The sequence below is a fragment of the Phocoena phocoena genome, chromosome 9, assembly GCF_963924675.1.
Source record: "Phocoena phocoena chromosome 9, mPhoPho1.1, whole genome shotgun sequence".
Classification (NCBI taxonomy): domain Eukaryota; kingdom Metazoa; phylum Chordata; class Mammalia; order Artiodactyla; family Phocoenidae; genus Phocoena; species Phocoena phocoena.
The window spans coordinates 30479449-30500660 of record NC_089227.1 but is presented as its reverse complement, the minus strand read 5'-3'; the positions used below and the strand labels follow the sequence as shown (position 1 = coordinate 30500660).

General features: G+C 41.4%; 1 protein-coding gene across 1 annotated transcript in view; it reads left to right on the top strand.

The window, feature by feature from the left end:
* Positions 1 to 9367: 9367 nt before the first annotated feature.
* CCDC126 (coiled-coil domain containing 126) overlaps positions 9368 to 21212 on the top strand; it is a 53788-nt gene continuing 41943 nt past the window's right edge. The window contains exon 1 of the mRNA XM_065884228.1: positions 9368 to 9531. The gene's annotated coding sequence lies outside the window, so the exon portion shown is untranslated. The remainder of the gene's footprint in view (positions 9532 to 21212) is intronic.

The window sequence follows — 21212 nt, the reverse complement described above, 5'->3', positions numbered from 1 at the left end:
TGACTAGGCATGGTATGAAGGGTTTTACATGGATTATCTCAGTTTACTCTTCACTAGAACTCTACAAGGTAGGTATGTTTATTATCCACATTTTTACAAATGAGGAAATTGAGGCTCAGAGAAACTAACGTTCCCAGGGATGGAGGCAGGATTCAAACAGGCAGTCTAGCCTTAGAGCAAGGGTTTTATTTATTTATTAATTTAATTTAATTTATTCATTTATTTAAGCCAAATCTATTTATTTATTATTTTTGGCTGCACTGGGTCTTCATTGCTGCTCGCTGGGGCTACTCATTTTTTTTTTTTTTTTTTGCGGTACGTGGGCCTCTCACTGTTGTGGCCTCTCCCGTTGCGGAGCACAGGCTCCAGACGCGCAGGCTCAGCGGCTGTGGCTCACGGGCCCAGCCGCGCCGCGGCACGTGGGATCTTCCCGGACCGGGGTACGAACCCATGTCCCCTGCATCGGCAGGCGGACTCTCAACCACTGCGCCACCAGGGAAGCCCTGGGGCTACTCTTTGTTGCGGTGCGCAGGCTTCTCATTGAGGTGGCTTCTCTTGTTGCGGAGCACAGGCTCTAGGTGCATGGGTTTCAGTAGTTGTGGCACGCGGGCTCAGTAGTGGCACTCAGGCTCAGTAATTGCAGCGCACGGGCTCTAGAGCACAGGCTCAGTAGTTGTGGGGCACGGGCTTAGTTGCCCCGCAGCATGTGGGATCTTCCCGGACTAGGGATCGAACCCGGGTCACCTGCATTGGCAGGCAGATTCTTTTTTTTTTTTTTTTTTTTTTTTTTTGGCAGGCAGATTCTTAACCACTGCGCTAGCAGGGAAGTCCCAGAGCAAGGGTTTTAAAGCCCTACGTTGAACTGCTTCACACTATCAGTAACATTTTTTTTTTTTGGCCCATTTCATATGCTCTCTTATTTTGAAATTTCTTTTTTGTGTGTTTTGTCTCCCCATCTAGACCTTAAGGATCATAAAGTCAAGAATCTTTTTTCTTTTTTATCTCACATTTGGGTCCTTAACATCCTGGCACTGGGCCTAGTTAATGCTTATTAAATGTCCAAGGACAGGATAGAATTTTACACTCGGTTCAGACTTGGTCTTAGGTTACAGCCTTCCTCTGGGGGGTTATGTCAAGGCTAATTTAGTTGCAAAACACATAGACTATAGTGGAATTGTGTCCTTTTTTGTTAGTGTAGTATCCAAGGCCTTCACTTGGGGAATCTCTCATGAGATGGCAGCTTTTGGGGAGTTCATGCTGTGTTCCCCTCCTTGGTTGCCCCAGAAGAGAGTTCTTTCCACCCTAACACTTTGCAGCTGGAGCAGGTGGCCTTAGACTTGACCTTACAGCTTCTCCTACCTGGAGCCTTAAGTCTGGAGCAAACGATACAAAGGTAAGAGGTCATTAAGATTCATTAAGGGTACCTTCAGAGGCTAGCAGTGTTGCATAGTAGTGGTAAAGGTGTTCTGGCCAGACTATCCTTGTTAAAAGACAATTGTTGGGCCACTGGACATTCCAACGATGCCTCAGTCCCTATCCATCTTCTCAGTTTGGTTCTATAGCCTCTTTTCTATTCATTGAACCCCTGACATATTTCCTTTTTTTCCTTAAGATAATTACAGTTAGTTTCTGTTGTCTGCAGTCAAGAAATGCTACTGATCCCTTCAATCAAGATGGCTTCAGGCAAGGTAAATTTATTAGAGGGATACAGAGGTGTCTCATGAAACAATTCAGACGGGTCTTCCCTGACCACCCTGTATAAAATAGTTCCCATCCCCCTTGCCACTCTCCATCCTCTTATTTTGCTTTACTTTTCCTCGTAGCATTTACCATCTCCAGACATAGCATCCATTTGTTCATTGCTTTCACTGGACTGTCAGTCCATGAGAGCAGGGACTTTGACGGCTCACTGCTATTTCCCCAGCACCTGGCACATTGCTGAATGAATACTTAAATAAATGAAAGAGAACCAAGCCTCATAAGGGACTGCAGTTGAAAACTGGAAAACGATCGGGACCTGGGGCAGTTTCTCTCCTAAGGGTCAGTCTGTAGGGCCACATGTTTGTTCATCTTTACCTTTCTCTTCCCATCTGCTTTTTGGCTTCTCCCTACAGACTAAGATGGAGGGAGGGAGGAATAGAGAAACAAGATGGTTTAAACCAGAGGTTTCTAAACCTAGTGGCTCATTAGAATCATTACAGGATCATTTTAAAAACATTGATTCCTGAGTCTCACTCAAGAACCCCTGTATCAAAATTTCCACAAATGAGGCTCTGAGATCTATAGTTTTAACATCCATATTTAGACAGCTAGGCACTGAATTATAGATGGGTCTCTGAGAACCTCTGCTTTAAACAAATCAAGCTTTCCCCAAAATGTTTAGAGTTGACATCTTCAACAAATGTTTACTGAGAATACCTAATAGGAGCCAGGCATTGGTGTAGGTGCTAAGAGTCTGTAGGAAAGAAAACTAAAGTCTCTGACTTTCTTGTGGTTAATCCCATACACAGGAAAAGTGAGGGAAATGTCTTCTTTCTTTATTCATTCCATTTCACAAGTATCTTGAAAACAGATTTGTACTATTATTGTAAGGGTAGGGTCCTAGATGAGATATCAAAAGACCTAATTTCTAATCTTGCCTCTGCCACCTACAGGCTTTGTCTTCTTGGGCATGTCATGTCCCTACTCTGAGCCTTAGTTTCCTCAACAAAACATTGGGATAGTATCCTCTCTGTGTACCTCTCGGAGAGTTATAACAATTAGAAGAAATAATGCAAAAATGTTTTGAAAATTACACAAATGTCAGCTACTGTGTTTTTTCAACAGATCGTATAGTTTCTATACATTGTTTAGAACACTTTGGTTGTGTGTTCCCAGCAGTCACAATAACAGAAGAATAGTGTCCCAAAGTTAATAATGTCCTTTTATGATTGGACTTATCTACCACCTGGTCTGAGTTAAGCACATTATAAACATTATATCACCTTGAATTTCTATAACACTTATTACTGGTATCATATTTGGTAATATCTATATTGCTTTTTAATGACTTTCCTTGTTAACTTGTTTTTCCAGCCTCCTCATAAAATCTTCAATCACGGGCCTGTTTTGTGCTTGCCATGTGTTCTCCAAGGAACCGGGTATAAAGATGGGAAGTTGGTGCGCCATAAATACCTGTTGATGGAATAACTGAATGGATAAGGTTATTTTTATGATAACAGAGTGTGTGCCCTGTTCGTTATCATCAGCCATAGGAGTAGGGAGGCAGGAAATGAGGAGAGACTGTAGTTGATGCCTGCATTAAAGTCTTTTTCTTTGTTTCCCCCCCTCTCACTTTTTTTGGAATCTGAGAGAGATGGCTGACAGGATGTGGGTGGGAATAGATGGATCTGATAGGGACTAGTGTTTTAAGGTTGCATCTATCTGTTCTGCTAAAGGATTGATCTGAGTAGTGTACAATGGGGAAGGTATTGGAATATGTGAATTTTATAGTACATGTTAAAGTGGAACTTATGACAGACAAAACTCTTGGGATTGTAAGAATTAAAACGCAATAAAGTTGGGTAATGCTTAGACCAAAATATTAATACAACTCTGCACTATGTCACATCTTTTCTCTAAATTTGCAATGTCTTACATCTTTTTTTTTTTTTTTTTTTTTTTTTTTTGAGGTACGCGGGCCTCTCACTGTTGTGGCCTCTCCCGTTGCGGATCTTCTCAGACTGGGGCACGAACCCATGTCCCCTGCATCAGCAGGTGGACTCTCAACCACTGCGCCACCAGGGAAGCCCGCAATGTCATACATCTTGATTGACAAGATCTCATAATCTATTTGAGGAAGAGTAGGTAGAGAGATACCTAAACATTTTTTTAACGAATGGGTAAACTAAGTCATAGCCAAGGCAAGTGGCTTAATCCTTGGGATTTATCAAACATGGTTATTAAAAATTGAATCCATTTTATCTAATTTAGAATATTCGGAGGCTTTAATTTCTAAATCTAGCTGCTTATATGGAAAAAATGTATAGTAATGAGCTTTGAATGCAATAGCTTTCATCAATTCATTTACTTTAATGGGGTAATTATTCTGAATTTTATAATAACGAACAAAATGTAGGTAATTTTTGTGGTTAGGCAAGTTAGAAAAAAAAAAAGATAGATATTTGCACCTTTTGGTTGGTTAAAATCTATCTCCCTGCATGTGAGCACCTGCTAGGAGATATAATGGTCATTATGATCTTGATAACCTGAATGCTCATCTTTTTTGCAGTTTACATTTGGGAGTTTAAATAAATAAGATCTGCTTTCTATAAAGGAAAGCCTAAATTTGAATTAGTCAAGATATGATGAGTTCTTGCTGGACTTGGATGTATTTATTCATTGGCAAGAGCAACCTGCATTGTGCAATCAGTTAATGGTCACAGGACATAGCTTAGGGGCAGAGAATTAAAATACCTGTCTTGCATGTACACACTGCTATATTTAAAATAGATAACCAACTAGGAACTACTATACAGCACAGGGGACTCTGCTCAATACTCTGTAATAACCTAAATGGGAAAAGAATTTGAAAAAGAATGGATACATGTATATGTATAACTGAATCACTATGCTATACACCTGAAACTAACACAACATTATTAATCAACTATACTCCCATATACAATAAAAAAAACTAAACATTGTTTTCATTTTGATATAGGTTTTTCTACATACTGTTAAATGATATATATGTGTATATACATATACAAAGACACATATTTAAATAAAAATACAAAACAAACCCCAAAAAACCTGTCTTGGCCCAAACTCTTTATTACACTTTTGATTAGGAGCTTTTCCTGTGGTTAGCAGGCTCCTCTCACATTCCCCAACCCCAAAGAAGGGCAGGTTAGGGCCTCCCTTTTCTAGCCTGTCAGACTCCCCCAGACCAAACCCTTGGACCACTATGTGGAAAAATAGAACTGTCCACGAAGGGTCTGGTATATCACAGAAACAAATCACAATGTAGGAGGAGCAAAGATTCTGTTAACTTGAATGTACCCCTCAAAGCCCAGTGGAAGGTGCTTCCAGTTTTAGGCTTTCCCAACCATAGCATCCTTCAGGGAGGCTCCCTTCATTTCTGACCTGTGTCTCTCCCTCCTCCTGTTCTCCATATTTCAAACTCTCAGGAAAGAGCCACCATTTCCCCACAGGTTTAGCCCAGAGTTTAGCTGATTACATTCTTTTGACTCTAGGTCTCCCTTTGACAGATGAGTGGGCGGAGTTTGGCAATACATCCCACTGCATCTAAGAAAAAGATTTCTAAGTTGTAAAGTGCTACAAAATATAATAATAATTATTACCTTCAACATTCCAAATTAATTTACTCTTTGTCTACCCAGATGTGAGATAGAAGGGAGGTGATGAAAAATCTTGAAAATAACAATAGATGAATCTTTTGGCCAGGGAAATGTCTATCAAACAGCAGTTATTAAATATATATGGTATCCAGAGATTTGTGTATGAGGCCAGTAGGAAGATTTATTTATTCATCGTATATTTACCGAGTGCCTTTTACCAGGGTCTGGAAACAGTGGATAGTAATGTGTTTATAATCTAATAGAGGAGGTTGCTTTAACATACATAAATATTAGATAACAAAATAGAATCTCACAGACAAATACATAACTATCTCCCCATCTTAAAACTTTGCGTGGCTCCTCAAATTAAGTAAAAGTTTCTTAGTTTGGCATTTAGGCCTTCTAAGTTTTTGCTCTGTCCTATCTTTCTGTTTGTCTGTTTGTTTGTTTGATGTATCTCTATAGAAGCATTGTCCAATAGGAATATAATGCAAGCCACATATGCAGTTTTATGTTTCTTTGTAGTCATATTTGAAAAGTAAAAAGAAACAAGTGGATTAATTTTAATAATGTATTTTGTTTAACCAATATGTCCAAAATATTATCGTGTTAACATATAATCAGTATTTTAAAACTACAGAGATGGACATATACACACTAACAAACGTAGTAAGGTAGATAGCTAGGGGGAAGCAGCCGCAAGGCACAGGGATATTAGCTCGGGGCTTTGGGACAGCCTGGAGGGGTGGGATGGGGAGAGTGGGAGGGAGGGAGACGCAAGAGGGAAGACACATGGGAGCATATGTATATGTATAGCTGATTCACTTTGTTGTAAAGCGGAAGCTAACACACCATTGTGGAGCAATTATACCCCAATAAAGATGTTAAAAACAACAACAACAACAACAACAAAAAAAAACTACAGAGATATTTTATGTTTTTTGTAGTAAATTTTCAAAATTTGGTGTGTATATTACACTTACGGCACATCTCAATTCAGACTAGCCACACTGCAAGCTCTCAAAAGCCAGATATGGGGCTTCCCTGTTGGCGCAGTGGTTGAGAGTCTGCCTACCGATGCAGGGGACACGGGTTCGTGCCCCGGTCCGGGAAGATCCCACATGTCGCGGAGCGGCTGGGCCCGTGAGCCATGGCCGCTGAGCCTGCGCGTCCGGAGCCTGTGCTCCGCAGCGGGAGAGGCCACAACAGTGAGAGCCCCGCGTACCTCAAAAAAAAAAAAAAAATGCCACATATGGCTAGTGGCTACTGTACTGGACAGCTCAGGTAATCTGTATCCAGGTTATCCCATGTTTTGTATACATGACATGTATTGCCTCTTTTCCTTTGTGCCTGCCTACCATGTGGACTTTTCCCACTCAGATAGAAATGTTTTTTCTCTACATATAATAGATACCACACTCTACTGTGGCTTTTTGTATATTTGTGTTCTCCCCCCCTCCCCCTACCATAAGAGACTTCCCAGTCTCAATCCTCTCCCCATAGGGTTCCTCCTGTCTTAAGAGGTAGCCGTTAACCTCCTTTTTATGGTAACTATTTCCTTCCTCTTCTTTACTGTTTCAGCACCTAAGTATGCATTCTTTATTCATGTTTTTGAACTTTATAAAAATGGAATAATACATTATATATTCTTTCGAGAGTGGTTTCTTTTTCTTAACATTATATTTTAAGATTCATCTATATTATTGCATGTAGTTTGTTCATTTTTCTGTTATATTCTCTGTCTATTATTATATGACAATTTATCCATTTTGTTGTTGATAGAGGACATTGGGTTGTTTACAGTTTTTAGCTATAACAACGGTACTGCTGTTAACATTCTTGCACATGCATCTTGGTGCACATGAACCTTTCTTAGGGTATATACCAGGAAGTGACATGCTTGGTCATGTACAGGCCTGTGTTCTTAGTCATGCACAGGCCTCTGTACTTTAGTAGATAAGGCCAAACAATGTTTCCAAACTGCTCTATTAATTTACTCTCCCTATAGTAAAGTGAAAAATTCCTGTTGCTCTACTCTTAGTGAGAACACTTGTAATTGTCAGTCTCTTTCATTTTAGCCATTCTGGTCTGTGGTGTAGTGTTATCTTGCTGCAGTTCAAATTTCCCTGTTCTCTTATAAGATTGACACTTTTTCACAGGTTTACTGGTTATTTGGATTTCTTCCTCGGTAATTTGCCTGTTCATTTCTTTTTCTTATGACTGTAGTTCTTTACATATCCTGGATACAAGACTTCTCTTGGTTCTATATACTGTAAATTTTTTTAAGGTTTATTGAGCGATAACTGACATACAGCTCTGTACAAATTTAAGGTGTACAGCATAATGCTGTAATTTCTTATTTGATTCTGAGGCTTGCTTTTTAGCTCTTTTAATGGTGTCATTTGATGAAACCAGGTCTTAAATATTAATGTAGTCAATTTATCAGTTTTTCTATTATAATTAGTGCTTTTGGATTAATTAAAAAAGTCTGTCCCCTACTCTTGAGGTCATGGATATTTGCTCCTATTTCATCTTTTAAAAGCTTTATTGTTTTGCCTTTCAAATTTATGTCTAATATCCACCTGGAATTTTGGTGTGTAATGTAAAGAGCCCAATTTCATTTCTTTTCTTCCAAATGGAAATCTATTTGTCCCAGCACCAATTATTGAAAACCATCCTTTAGGCATTGCTCTGCATCCCCATCATGACAACGTAAATCAAACTTTCATGTACAGATGAGACTTTCTGGGCTCTTTATTCTTTTTTTTTTTTAAAATATATCAGAGGTTGGCCAACTGCATCTGTCTCCTGGGGGAGGGGCCGGCGAGGCTCAGACCTATTGTTGGGAGTGGCTGTTGCTACTGAAGCCTTGGTGCATCTCTGGGCTCTTCATTCTGTTTTATTGGTATATTGGTGCATCCTTGATCCAATACCACACTGCCTTAATGACTATGGCTTTATAATAAAGCTTGATATCTGGTTGCACAAGTCTTCCTCTTCTTCCTCATATATACTTGTTTTATTTCCTCCTCTTCCTCATGTATACTTGTCTTTGCTCTTCCGTAAACTTAAATTAGCTCGTTAAGTTTCTCTCTCTTTCACACACACACACACACACACACACACACAAATCTACTGAAATTTATCTGGAATTGCACTGGGTCTACAGATTAATTTGGGGAGGCTTGACATCTTTCAGTATGGAATCTTTCAATCTGTGAACGTGTTATTATCTCTTATTTGTTTAGGTCTTGTTCAGTGTTTTTAAAATGTTTCCTTCATATAGGTCTTGCACTTCTTTGATTTATTCCTAGATATCTGATATTGGTTTGAGGGTATTGTAAGCTTCAAATTCTCTAACTTAAAGAAAATTCAATTTTCTTTTTTTCCTGGAATATAGAAATAAGTATTTTTTAAGAATACTATTTTTGTGTCTATTAACCTTGTTAAACTCTTATTAATTGTAACAATTTATTTGCAAATTCTTTTGGATTTGCCACAAACATAATATTGATATTATCTATGAAAAATAACAATTTTGTTTCTTCCTGTTCAATCTTTAGTCGGTTATTTTTGCCTTACTCCGTTGGCTACGGACATTCGGGGCAAAAACGGGCATTCTTGTCAGTAGTACACTTTTAATCCTACTAAGCCCTTCTGCCTCAAGCCAACAGCGTGTTAACTGTTAGTTCCCAGCTGGAGGGTATGAGTGAGACGCCTACGCTCTCCTTTCAGCGTCCTCAGCGAATTAAGGCAGAGAGAACTCCTCCCTCAAGCTAAGCTCATCCGAAAAAGGAGCCTGCAGGCGCCTCTGGTTGCTGTGCAACGGCGTTGTCCTGACCCGGAGTAGGTGCCGACGGGTTAGAAACACGTGCCGCCTCTTCCGTCTTCCGGGACTACATCTCCCACAATGCCGCACGTCGCGGGCGGCTGGAGTCCGAAGTGGGGGGAAGGGCGGGGCCAGGAGGCGGAGCGGAAGCGGAGTGCGAGGGACGAGAGGAGTATAATCTCCACCAGCTGAGAACCAACCTTATCCCTGATTCCCAGCCCCGGCCTTTCTCCATCCCGACCTGGAGGCTGTTTCGCAGGCTCAGGAGGCTGCTGACGCCCGCTAATCGGCTTTCGCTGCGCCGCCCCGGCTTGGAAGCCCGTTGGCGTCGGCGGCGGTGACGAGAAGCCCACAAACAAGGTAATGGGGAGAGGACGAAAAGGAAGGCGTCTCCGCTCGCCCTGTCCGCGTCTCTGGCTGATACCCTTGGGCCGGCGGCCGCCCCTCCTCTGCCGCTCTCTGCACCGGTCCGCACGCCGCCCCATCGGGGCCGCTGCTGCCGGGCGTCCACGGAGCCCCGGCTCGGCCCCTGGCCCGCAGCCCCCGGCCACGGCCGGGGGGGCTCTTTGTCCCTGTCCCTCCGGGTCTGACAGCCGCGCCCCCTTGGCCCCGGGCGGAGAACCGAGCGTGGCTCGGGCTGCGTGATCCGAGCAGGGCGGGCTCGGTCCCGTGGCCGCTGGCGCTGGGGAGTGACTGACCTGAGCTGGGGGTATGGAGAGCCCGCGAGCCAGCCGCACTCACTTCTCTTTCTGTTTCTGACAGCTCAGTTCTCTTCTGCTTTGAGAGAGAGAAAGTCAAATGCCCTTTTTAGATTTCCTCTTCAAAACTCAGCTCCTGGGTGACTGGTAAGGATGAACTTAAACAGCTGTGTCGACTGCGGCTTATACTCTCGCAAGCCTTAAGACAGCCGGGGTTCCAATCCCGCTCGACGCACTGCCTGGCTTTAATGACCTTGGTTAATTAAAGGCTCTAAGCCTGAATTTTCTCACTAAATGGTGGTAACAGTACACACCTTTAAGATGCTAGAATAAGAAGTAATATGCTTACAACGCCATGAATTCTTCGCTTGACGAAAAAATTCTTTTGAGTATGATACATTAGCTATACTGAAGTGGCCCCTAGATTGGTGAGTTTTGTGTTTTTCCTTGTTTAATCGTTAGCGCTCTAGGTTGTGTGTTCTTCACTTTATATATACCTTGTTCACCTTAAACCTAAGCAAAAAATTCTTTAAAATATGCTGTCTTCTCAATTTCCGCTGTTTTAAGATGGCTGAGAATGTTCTTAGGAAATTGATGACTTTGCTTTTCTGTGGATCAGCTTTAGGTTCAAGGACTTACCCCACCCCGAGCTGTGTCCTGTAGGGGATCCTTAGAGGAGCTTAAGTGTTTATTCTGGCAGAATAAGCATTTAGGTGTGCTGCAGTCCTGACGTGGGGCTTCACCATCTTTACCCTATGTCAACTTTTTTTCTTCCTCTCTCTACACTTTCCTACTGTTTAGTAATTTCCCATCTTTGGGATTTGTGTTCCCAAGTTGTAGTTTTTGCAGGATAAATTGAATGATTGCAATACATTTTATAAGGAATGACTTGAAACATTTCGCATTAGTTCTTCAGTTTCGATTGTTCTTGCAGTGTTTTCTCTGAACTCTAGTGACATAGGTGTTGAGTTTTTCTTCAGGGAAATCATTATGGTCCTTAGTTGAAATTGTTTTCAGTTAAAATGTCTGTTGTGTACTACTCTGAGTTCAAGCACTGTTGTGCAGTCTGTGAAATAACATGTTCTGAGTAATGCTATGTAAAGGTACGGTGAGGAAAAGCCAGTGGAGCATGATGAATTTTGTGTAATGTCTTGAGTGACGCATGCATTAAAAAAATACCTTTACAAAGAAAAGGAGAAATCTAATGAATGTATTTCATAAGAATACCAGAGAACCAGAGAGTAAATAAGTGAAAAATTTAAACTGTGGGAGATGGCATAATGCGCATAAAGATTTCTGATTCATTTAAAAATGTGTGGCAGAAATACTCGTTTTGAGTAAAAATTTTTCTGTTGGTGATATTTAGTGCTGTTTAGGACAGAGAGTAATGGCTGTAGAAATAGGAGGCCTTGGTTCTTGTCCTACCTCTGTCACTATTTATACAACCTTAGTTTCCTTTGCGGTCCTCAATTTCCTTCTCTCTCAAATAGTGAATTGATCTGATTCCAAGGACTCTTCTAACTCAGACTTTGCAATGATAAGTTTTTTTAATGTGGAAAAAAAAATGATGTAAACCCTTTTAGTCATTTATTTGTGTCTTAGGTTTTTTTATTTTCCACTCACCTTGAAGAAGGGGCTATACACGACAGAACTAGAAAGCTGCCATAAACAGGAATCTCTCCTGACCACTTCATCCCTCTTTCATGGGCTGCACATGTTTTCTCTGCATTTTTAACATGCTTAGTTGTCTTCCTCCCTACTACGTATCTCTTTTTTTTTTACTCATAGCCTCTTTATTATGCCTGCTTTTATATAACTTGAGTTTGTCAGTCCCTAATTCAACTTCATTGTTTGTTTCTGTGATTTCTTTTACTTTTTGCTCCTACCCCCAACATATTGGTTTTTTTAGGGGCCAGTTTTGTTGGAGGCCTCAGGCAGAGGTGCCCAGTGCTAGTCTAGTTAGCTGTGGAAGGGGACATGGGGTCATGTGGCACAAAACATGATAGGCTGAGGCAGTGGGGAGGTCAGGTTCCGAGACGGAAATATCTAGTAGTGCGTAATGTATTTTGGAGTAAACTTTTACTGTGAGGTAGTGATTGGGTAGTTTACCTTTTGCTCTAACATTCTCTTCTTAACCCTGACTTATTTTACCCATTTTCTTTTATCTGTCTTTATACTCTTCAATGTTGTTGTCTTCTCTTGCCTTTCCCCAATATGCCATCGAAAACTGATCTTATATGTTGAGATGTGATATTTCTGTATCTTAGCTGGAATTTTTTTTTTTTTTTTTTTGCGGTACGCAGGCCTCTCACTGTTGTGGCCTCTCCCGTTGCGGAGCATAGGCTCCAGACGCGCAGGCTCAGCGGCCATGGCTCACGGGCCCAGCCGCTCCACGGCATGTGGGATCTTCCCGAACCGGGGCACAAACCCGCGTCCCCTGCATCGGCAGGCGGACTCTCAACCACTGCGCCACCAGGGAAGCCCCTTAGGTGGAATTTTAGTGTACGTTCTCCCAAGGCAGTTCACATTTTAAATCTTAGACCTATTTAGGAGTGGATGATGTGTCCTATGTTAAATTTTTTCCCCTAGATATTAACCTCAGGCAATATTATGGAGAGAAAATAGAAAATATTTTAGGAATGAGCCTTTCCTCTGAAATTACATTCAAAGGCAAGTCTGTGGCGTACTTATTTCTTTTTTTGGCGAGAACTCTGAACCTCTGCGCTCTAGTGAACATACTGTGTCTTTTTGTAATAAATATCTGCTTTTCCAGCTATAAATTCCTTAGGAGACCAATAGGCAGTGATTCTTCTAGCACCTTTGGCTGAATGAGAGCTTCTGTGCTTGCTAGTTGCTGCTATCGCTGTCGATAGTTACTTTAGCTATAGTCAACGGCACAAAAAGTAGAGCACTGAATGAATGCAAAAATGGGATTTGAAGGAAAGATTTCCAAGGTAGGATTGGCCATCCATTAATTTTTTCAGCCTTGCTATTGCAACGTTTGCATAAAAATATCAATACAAGGAAGTATTTCAAGATAGGCCATGTGAAATGTAGTGTTTTTAATATTTTTGACTGCAACCCGTAGCAAGAGATCTTCTTACCTCAAGACTCCATAGATATGTAACTGTGTGTGCATATCTATGTATGAAAAAAATATATATAAGAAAATGAAAAAAGGTTCGCAAAACAAAATCTGTATTGTGTACAACCTACTCTGATGGTTTCTGTTTCATCTTGTTGTTTAAAAAGTGCCAGTTGAAAAGTAGATTCTTGTTCCTTGCTTTTGAAAAAACACTGGAGTCCTGGGCTGAGAGTTTGGATGCCTAATTTACCCCAGTTTTTTGACATTGGGTAGTCATTATCCTCCTTGTGCTTCCCTTTCCTTGTCTTTAAAATGAGGGTGTTCTAGTTTAAATATTCACTGATTCTCCATCTTTACTTTTCCCTAGTAATAATGTTGTACTGACATATTTGTCTTTAGGTCTTTGGCTAGGGAGAGACCACTGAAAAATTGCTCGGACATCTAGTTGCTTGCATGTTTGCTGTTTGGCACGTGGCATACTAGAGCTTTCAACAGATCTTTGCTTATGTGTAAATCTTGTAAATGGGAGTGAATACATTAAGACCCGTAACACAGTAAATATACAAATTAAGAAAAAAATTTCCCTATGTTCTTTGTTTTTCTACTTTTGTGTTTTTTAACAAAGTATATTTTAGAGTTTAAAAAATTGTATTTAAAATGCTTAATAACAATTGTAAAGTAACATGCCAGTGGATTGCTATATAGACTTTATTCCTGCCTCATCTTACCACCGCCCTTTTCATAGTAGAAAACGCCCAAAAGAGTATGTTTTCTGTGTAAAGTCCACCATGTCAGGTCATTACTGTTCACATGTTACCAAACAGTGGAACCGTCATTTTCGTAAGAAAGGGGAATACAGAGCTTTCTTTGCTTGTGAGTTACCTTTTGTTCACTTTGGACGATTTCTCCAAACCAGGTCATTCCATGTGGGGATTGGGATCCCTCTCATTCTCCTGTGTTTGTACTGAGGAGACTAGGAATGAGGAATTTACTCCTCCTCCCAAGATTCTGGCTGGAATTCTAAAGGTTTTAGTTAGAAGGAAATTGGAACCAGACTTTGTACTTCCTCTTCTTTCTCAGATCAGACCTCCTTAGAGGGCCTTCCTTGACCTCATACCTCATATAGACTCCTCACACATTCTCACATCACCCTGTTTATTTTTTCCATAGCAATTTATCACAAGCTGCAATTGGCTTGTTTCTGTGTTTGCTTGTTAACCATCCCGCTCCTACTAAAGCGTGGTCTCCAGAATAGCAGGAATCCTGTCTCGTTTCATCTTTTACATTTCCTGTTTCTGGCACATAGTAGGTGCTTTAATAAATATTGTGAATGAATAAGTGAGCAAATGAATGAATAAATCAAGTTCTTTCATGCTTTAAATGAAACTGCACCTAGTAAAGGTTGTGTTTGAATATGGGTCTTTCTGCATACCCCCCACTCCGTTCCTTTTTTTTTTCTGGAAATGTGTTCTTTCTTGTCATTGTATTTATTGATCATGGTGAAGATATCTACATCCAGAAGACCTTGTATTTATCTTTGTTTTACTTCATATTTTTTCTATTGTAGTTTTTTGCCTATGTTTAAAAAAAAAGAGATCGAAGGTTTCTTAAATTCTTCTTGTAGCAACTTTGTAATACTTTGATTGATGTGAATCAACATATTTGAACTTTAATATATGAACTTGATAATTTAAAGAACAAATTACACATCTTCAGAATTTTAAGATCATTGTCCTAAACTGCCATTACTGTTTTATTGTTATGTTCCTTTAAAGCAAAAAAGAACAAGGTTCATTTAATATTACAATTCATTCAGTACTGACAAACGCAATCCTTCTAATGTGGAGGTACAGGCGGTAGTATAGAATAGAGAAAAACCTAAATACTGAGTCAGGACCTGTGTTCAGGACCAGTGCACTTTCTGCCACTAACTCATTGCCTCATTTTAGGCAGGACAGTTAACATCTCTGGGCTTTACTTCTTTCATCTGAAACGTGAGAATACTGAATTAGATTTCTTCTCAGGTCCTTCCAGCCTAGAAATGGATAATGGAAGATACAGTTGTCCCTCGGTATCCGCAGGGCATTGGTTCCAGGTCCACCTCCACCTTTACCACCCCACAGCCATGGATACCAAAATCTATGGGATGCTCAAGTGCCTTATATAAAATGGCATATTATTTGCGTATAACTTACAGACGTCCTCCTGTGTACTTTAAACCATCTCTAGATTACTTATAACACCTAATACAATGTAAATGCTATGTAAATAGTTGCCGGTGCATGGCACATTCAAGTTTTGCTTTTTGAACTTTCTGGAATTGCTTTTTCTTAAATATTTTCTATCTGCCGTTGGTTTGGTCTGTGGATGATATGCAACCCACCGACTGTAATTTTATCTTGAAATTCCCATCTCCTCTGCCTCTCTACCCCCCAGAAACATTGCAGGGAGGTCATATTGGTGCTTGGGAGATGGTGGGGTTAGGCTCAGGGGTGTGCTTAAATATAAGGCATCTCTGCTGATTCTTCTCCAGGCTGTATGGGAGTTGTGGCTGCAGCGTAGGGCATGTTACTCTTGCCCTTAAAGGACCTAGGACTTAAAGAGGCAAGGCTTACACACATGAGAGAGTGATATGATGTGTAAAATCAGTTGGTATAAAGTAATGTGCTGTGAGATGTGAGAGAAGGCCAAAGTGGGCTAGAGTAAGGTTATGAGGTTTTGAAATCCTTCTGGCGCAGGTAGCATTTAAGCAGATACTCTAGTCTCATTTTAGGCTATATGGAAGAGGAGCTGTTCTCATCAACAGCATGCTATTATGTCATCTTTTAGGACTGAGTAATTCTTCAGTGACTACTACCAATGCAGTGTTTCATGTTGTACAAAAATTCTGCGAAGAAATTTTTTTCAAGACTGCAGCCTGACTGCTACTGACTGAATGAGAGGCTGTAAGGAAACATGTCTGGTAAATAAAAATGTTATATAACTGTAGGTATTATTGTAAGTAGATAGGGTAGGGGGTCCCTGGAGGAAGAGAACCAGGCATGGCTTTCTTGACATGAGAGAAGCCATTTTTGACCTAAGACATTTTGTGATCTAAGCCTAGCCATAATGCTTGCCCTTGAACAGGTCTCAGTAATTAATGATCTTAAGGGTACAGAAGAATGCAGAAACATTCAAGCAAAGATAATGATATCAGTTGTAAAGGCTCCAAGTTCTGTTTCAGTGGTGAAGATTAGCCTGAAGTGCTCAACTACCAGATCAGCTGGAACCTAAGTGATGACTTTGACCTTCTCTGATCCGTCTAACTTCAATCAAATAAAATGGCTGCCCAGGCCCCTTCCTGAATATGCATATAGCCTTAGCTTAAAACTTCCCGGGCTTCCCTGGTGGCGCAGTGGTTGAGAGTCCGCCTGCCGATGCAGGGGGCACGGGTTCGTGCCCCGGTCCGGGAAGATTCCACATGCCGCGGAGCGGCTGGGCCCGTGAGCCAGGGCTGCTGAGCCTGCACGTCCGGAGTCTGTGCTCTGCAACGGGAGAGGCCATAACAGTGAGAGGCCCGCGTACTGAAAAATAAATATAAATAAATAAATAAATAAATAAACTTCCACAATTTTACTGTTCCGAGAGACCCTGCTTTGGGAAAGATCCCTCCTTACTTGCTGCAAATAATAATAAATCCTTCCTTCTACTCTTCGGCCTGGTTGTGTCTTTTGGCTCAACACCCATCAAAAGGCGAACCCAGTTATTGTTATTGAATGAGACAGAGACTGGCTTGATTGGGGGAGATATTTCTGTGAATAGTGGGAAATAAATTTTGTCTTTGGGGACTGATTTCTGGGAGGGACATGAGAGCTAATCAGGAGTTTTATTTGGGTCTAGTAAAACATCCCCTGTATTAACTCAGGTTACTAAGATTCTTAAGAATTACTGGAATTGCTTTGTAAGTACCTGATACTAATAATAAATGTTAACATTTATTGACAGTAGTATGAGGTGTCATTTATCCTCACCAGTATTACATAGGTACTGTTGTCTCCATGATATAAGTGAGGACATTAGGGTATAGGGAGATAAAATAACTTGGTTAAGGTTTTAAAGATAGAATATAGTCACCCCTTTGTATCTGCGGGTTCTGCATCTGTGGATTCAACCGTGGATTGAAAATATTGAAAAAAAAATGCGAGAAAGTTCCAAAAAGCAAAACTTGAATTTGCTACTATTTATATAACATTTACATTGTATTAGGTGTTATTAGTAATCTAGAAATGATTTAAAGTATATAGGAGGATGTGCATATGTTATATGCAAATACTATGCCACTTTATATGAGGGACTTGAGCATCTGTGGATTTTGGTATCTATTGGGGGTCTTGGAACCAGTCCCCTGCAGATACTGAGGGAGGATTGTACTGTACATAATTTTATATGGAGATTGATAGAGAGTTCTTTGAGGCTGGAGGTGGGGTAGCAGTGGGAGTGCTACTTTTTGAAGAGGTGACATTTTAGCTAAATACTAAAGGATGAAAAGGAATAAGCCATGGGGAGAGCATTTCAAGCAGGGCAATAGCAGTTGTGTAGACCCTGAGTTCAGAAAGAATTTGGTGTGTTTCACCTAGCTGGACTGTAGCACAGTGAGCAAGGGGGGAAGTGGTGTGAGATTAGGACAGACAGAGATAAGGGTAGAAGTCAGCTATGCAGAACCTTCGGGATTGTGGTCATATTGCTGAACACAAGTTTGTATGCCGGATGAACAGTGAGGCCAAACTAACCAATGTGAATTCAGAGCTAGGAAAGGTTTATTGCAAGGACCGTGCAAGGAGAATGGGCAGCTCCTGCTCAAAAACCCTGAACTCTGGAATCTTGTGCTTATCACTGTTGTATCTTTTTTTAAAAAATTTATTTATTTTTGTCTGCTTTGGTTCTTCGTTGCTGTGTGTGGCTTTCTCTAGTTGCGGCAAGCAGGGGCTACTCTTTGTCGCAGTGCATGGGCTTCTCATTGCGGTGGCTTCTTATTGCAGAGCACTGGCTCTATACACATGGGATTCAGTAGTTGTGGCATGTGGGATCTGTAGTTGTGACTCGCGGGCTCTAGAGTGAAGAAGGCTCAATAGTTGTGGCGCGTGGGCTTAGCTGCTTTGTGGTACGTGGGATTTTCCCAGACCGGGGCTCGAACCTGTGCCCCCTGCATTGGCAGGGGGATTCTTAACTACTGTACCAGCAGGGAAGCCCGTCACTATTGTATTTTTTTTTTTTTTTTAAACATCTTTATTGGGGTATAATTGCTTTACAATGGTGTGTTAGTTTCTGCTTTATAACAAAGTGAATCAGCTATACATATACATATGTTTTGACTGCTGCTCCTTTGTTTCTGCATTCCCTGCCTTTTATGAGTATCTGTTTGAATCTCTCCTTTGGAATGCAGGGGAGGCCTAGGAGGCTGCAGCCTTTTCCCTACAAATAAGAAATGGGGGGGGGGACATGGAAAGACATTTGTACCCAGGAGGACCCCACAGGGTCCTGCTTGGTTTCAGTAAATAGTTTTAATTTTATTCTAAGTACAGTGGGAAACTCTTGAAGAGTTGTTTATTTTAATTAATTTTTATTGGAGTGGTTGATTTACAATGTTGTGTTAGTTTCTGCTGTACAGCAAAGTGAATCAGTTATACATATATCCACTCTTTTTTAGATTCTTTTCCCATGTAGATCATTACAGAGTATTGAGCAGAGTTCCCTGTGCTATATAGTATGTTCTTATTAGTTACCTATTTTATACATAGTAGTGTGTATATGTCAATCCCAGTCTCCCAATTTATCCCTCCCCTCCTTTCCCACTTGGTAACGGTAAGTTTGTTTCCTACATCTGTGACTCTATTTCTGTTTTGTAAATAAATTCACTTGTACCATTTTTTTAGTTTCCACATATAAGCGATACCACACAATATTTGTCTTTCTCGGTCTGACTTACTTCACTCAGTATGACAATCTCTAGGTCCATCTGTGTCGCTGCAGATGGCATTATTTCATTCTTTTTTTGTGGCTGACTAATATTCCACTGTATATATGTACTACATCTTGATGGACATTTAGGTTGCTTCCATGTCCTGGCTATTGTAAATAGTGCTGCAATGAACATTGAGGTGCATGTATCTTTTTGAATTATGGTTTTCTCTGGATATATGCCGAAGAGTGGGATTGCTGGATCATATGGTAGTTCTATTTTTAGTTTTTTAAGGAACCGCCTTACTGTTCTCCATAGTGCGTTGAAGGGTTGTGTATGGTAAAATATATAATATAAAATGAACCATTTTAACCATTTTTTTTTTTTTTTTTTTTGCGGTACGCGGGCCTCTCACTGTTGTGGCCTCTCCCGTTGCGGAGCACAGGCCCCGGACGTGCAGGCTCAGCGGCCATGGCTCACGGGCCCAGCCGCTCCGCGGCATGTGGGATCTTCCCGGACCGGGGCTCGAACCTGTGCCCCCTGCATCGGCAGGCGGACGCTCAACCACTGCGCCACCAGGGAAGCCCCATTTTAACCACTTTTAAGTGTGCAGTTCAGTAGCATTAAGCACTTTCACGTTCTTGTGCAGCCATTGATGTCGGCAGATGAGAGGACCTTGGTCCTTGTCCTCTGAAGAAAGAATTCCACAGAGAGACATTGTAAAGCAGGCACAGAGTTTACTGGAGGCACTGTATGTGCAAAGAGAACAAAGAAGCAGCTTTTCTAGAGCAAAGTAGAAATACACACCCAGAGAAGAGTGTGGCTATCCTCCCTAATGAGGAGTGCACCAGAAAGATGATTTAAATTCCTTACATGGGGCAGTTCTTCAGGGTTTTTGTTGTCCTCTGGCCAATTATCTTGGCTATTTTCCCACATCTGACCTGTCCCAGGTCACATTTTCCCCTGCCCTATCCAATATGTGTGTGCATCTTTTAGCCAAGATGGGTTCCAGTGTGGAGGCCTCTGGGAAAATTTGACAGCACATATTATGGGGGTAGCGCCCCCTCCCTTTTGACCCCTGAGGATCCTTCCTGTGCACGTGCAGCAGGGGAGGTCTCCTTGACCTCAGTAGTGATAGATGTGGTCATCTTATCTCTTTACCCCAGCAGAGCTCAGCTTCTGCCATTAATTTTACCTTGAAATGTCAGGGAAAACAAACTACAATTTACTCCACTTGACAAACTCCAGCTGCTCAGCCCAGGAGCCCATCTACCTCCTATCTCACCATCACTGCTGTACATCTCCAGAACTTTTTCTTCATCCCAGAGTAAAGCTCTGTACTCTAAACTTTATTTTTGTTTTCTTGTTTTTTTGTGTTTTTTTAAATTAATTTATTTATTTTTGGCTGTGTTGGGTCTTCATTTCTGTGTGAGGGCTTTCTCTAGTTGCGGCAAGCAGGGGCCACTCTTCATTGCAGTTCGCGGGCCTCTCACTATTGCGGCCTCTTGTTGCGGAGCAAAGGCTCCAGATGCACAGGCTCAGTAGTTGTGCCTCATGGGCCTGGTTGCTCCGTGGCATGTGGCATCTTCCCAGACCAGGGCTCGAACCCGTGTCCCCTGCATTGGCAGGCAGATTCTCAACCACTGCACCACCAGGGAAGCCCAGTTTTCTTGGTTTTTTTTTGTGCTGTGCCACACGTCATGTGGGATCTTAGTTCCCTGACCAGGGATCCAGCCTGGCCCCCTGCAGTGGGAGTACGGAGTCATAACCACTGGACTGCCAGGGAAGTCCCTGTACTCTAAACTTTAAACCATAACTCTCCATTCTCTCATCCCCCTAGCCACTGGTATCTACCTTTCTACTTTCTAACTCTGTATCTAACTCTTCAGGGTACCTATGTAAGTGGCATCATATAATATTTTTTTGTGTCTAGCTTCTTTAACTTAGTATCAATATAATATATATATATATTTTTTTGCGGTATGCGGGCCTGTCACTGTTGTGGCCTCTCCCATTGCGGAGCACAGGCTCCGGACACACAGGCTCTGGACGCACAGGCTCAGCGGCCATTGCTCATGGGCCCAGCCACTCCGTGGCATGTGGGGTCCTCCCGGCCTGGGGCACGAACCCGTGTCCCCTGCATCAGCAGGTGGACTCTCAACCACTGCGCCACCAGGGAAGCCCTCAATATAATATCTTTAAGTTTCATGCATGTTGTAGCTTGTATCAGAATTTTATTATCTTTTAAAGCTGAATAGTATTTCATTTTGTTTATCTGTTAATCTGTTGTTTCCACGTTGCAGTGAACATGGGTGTACAA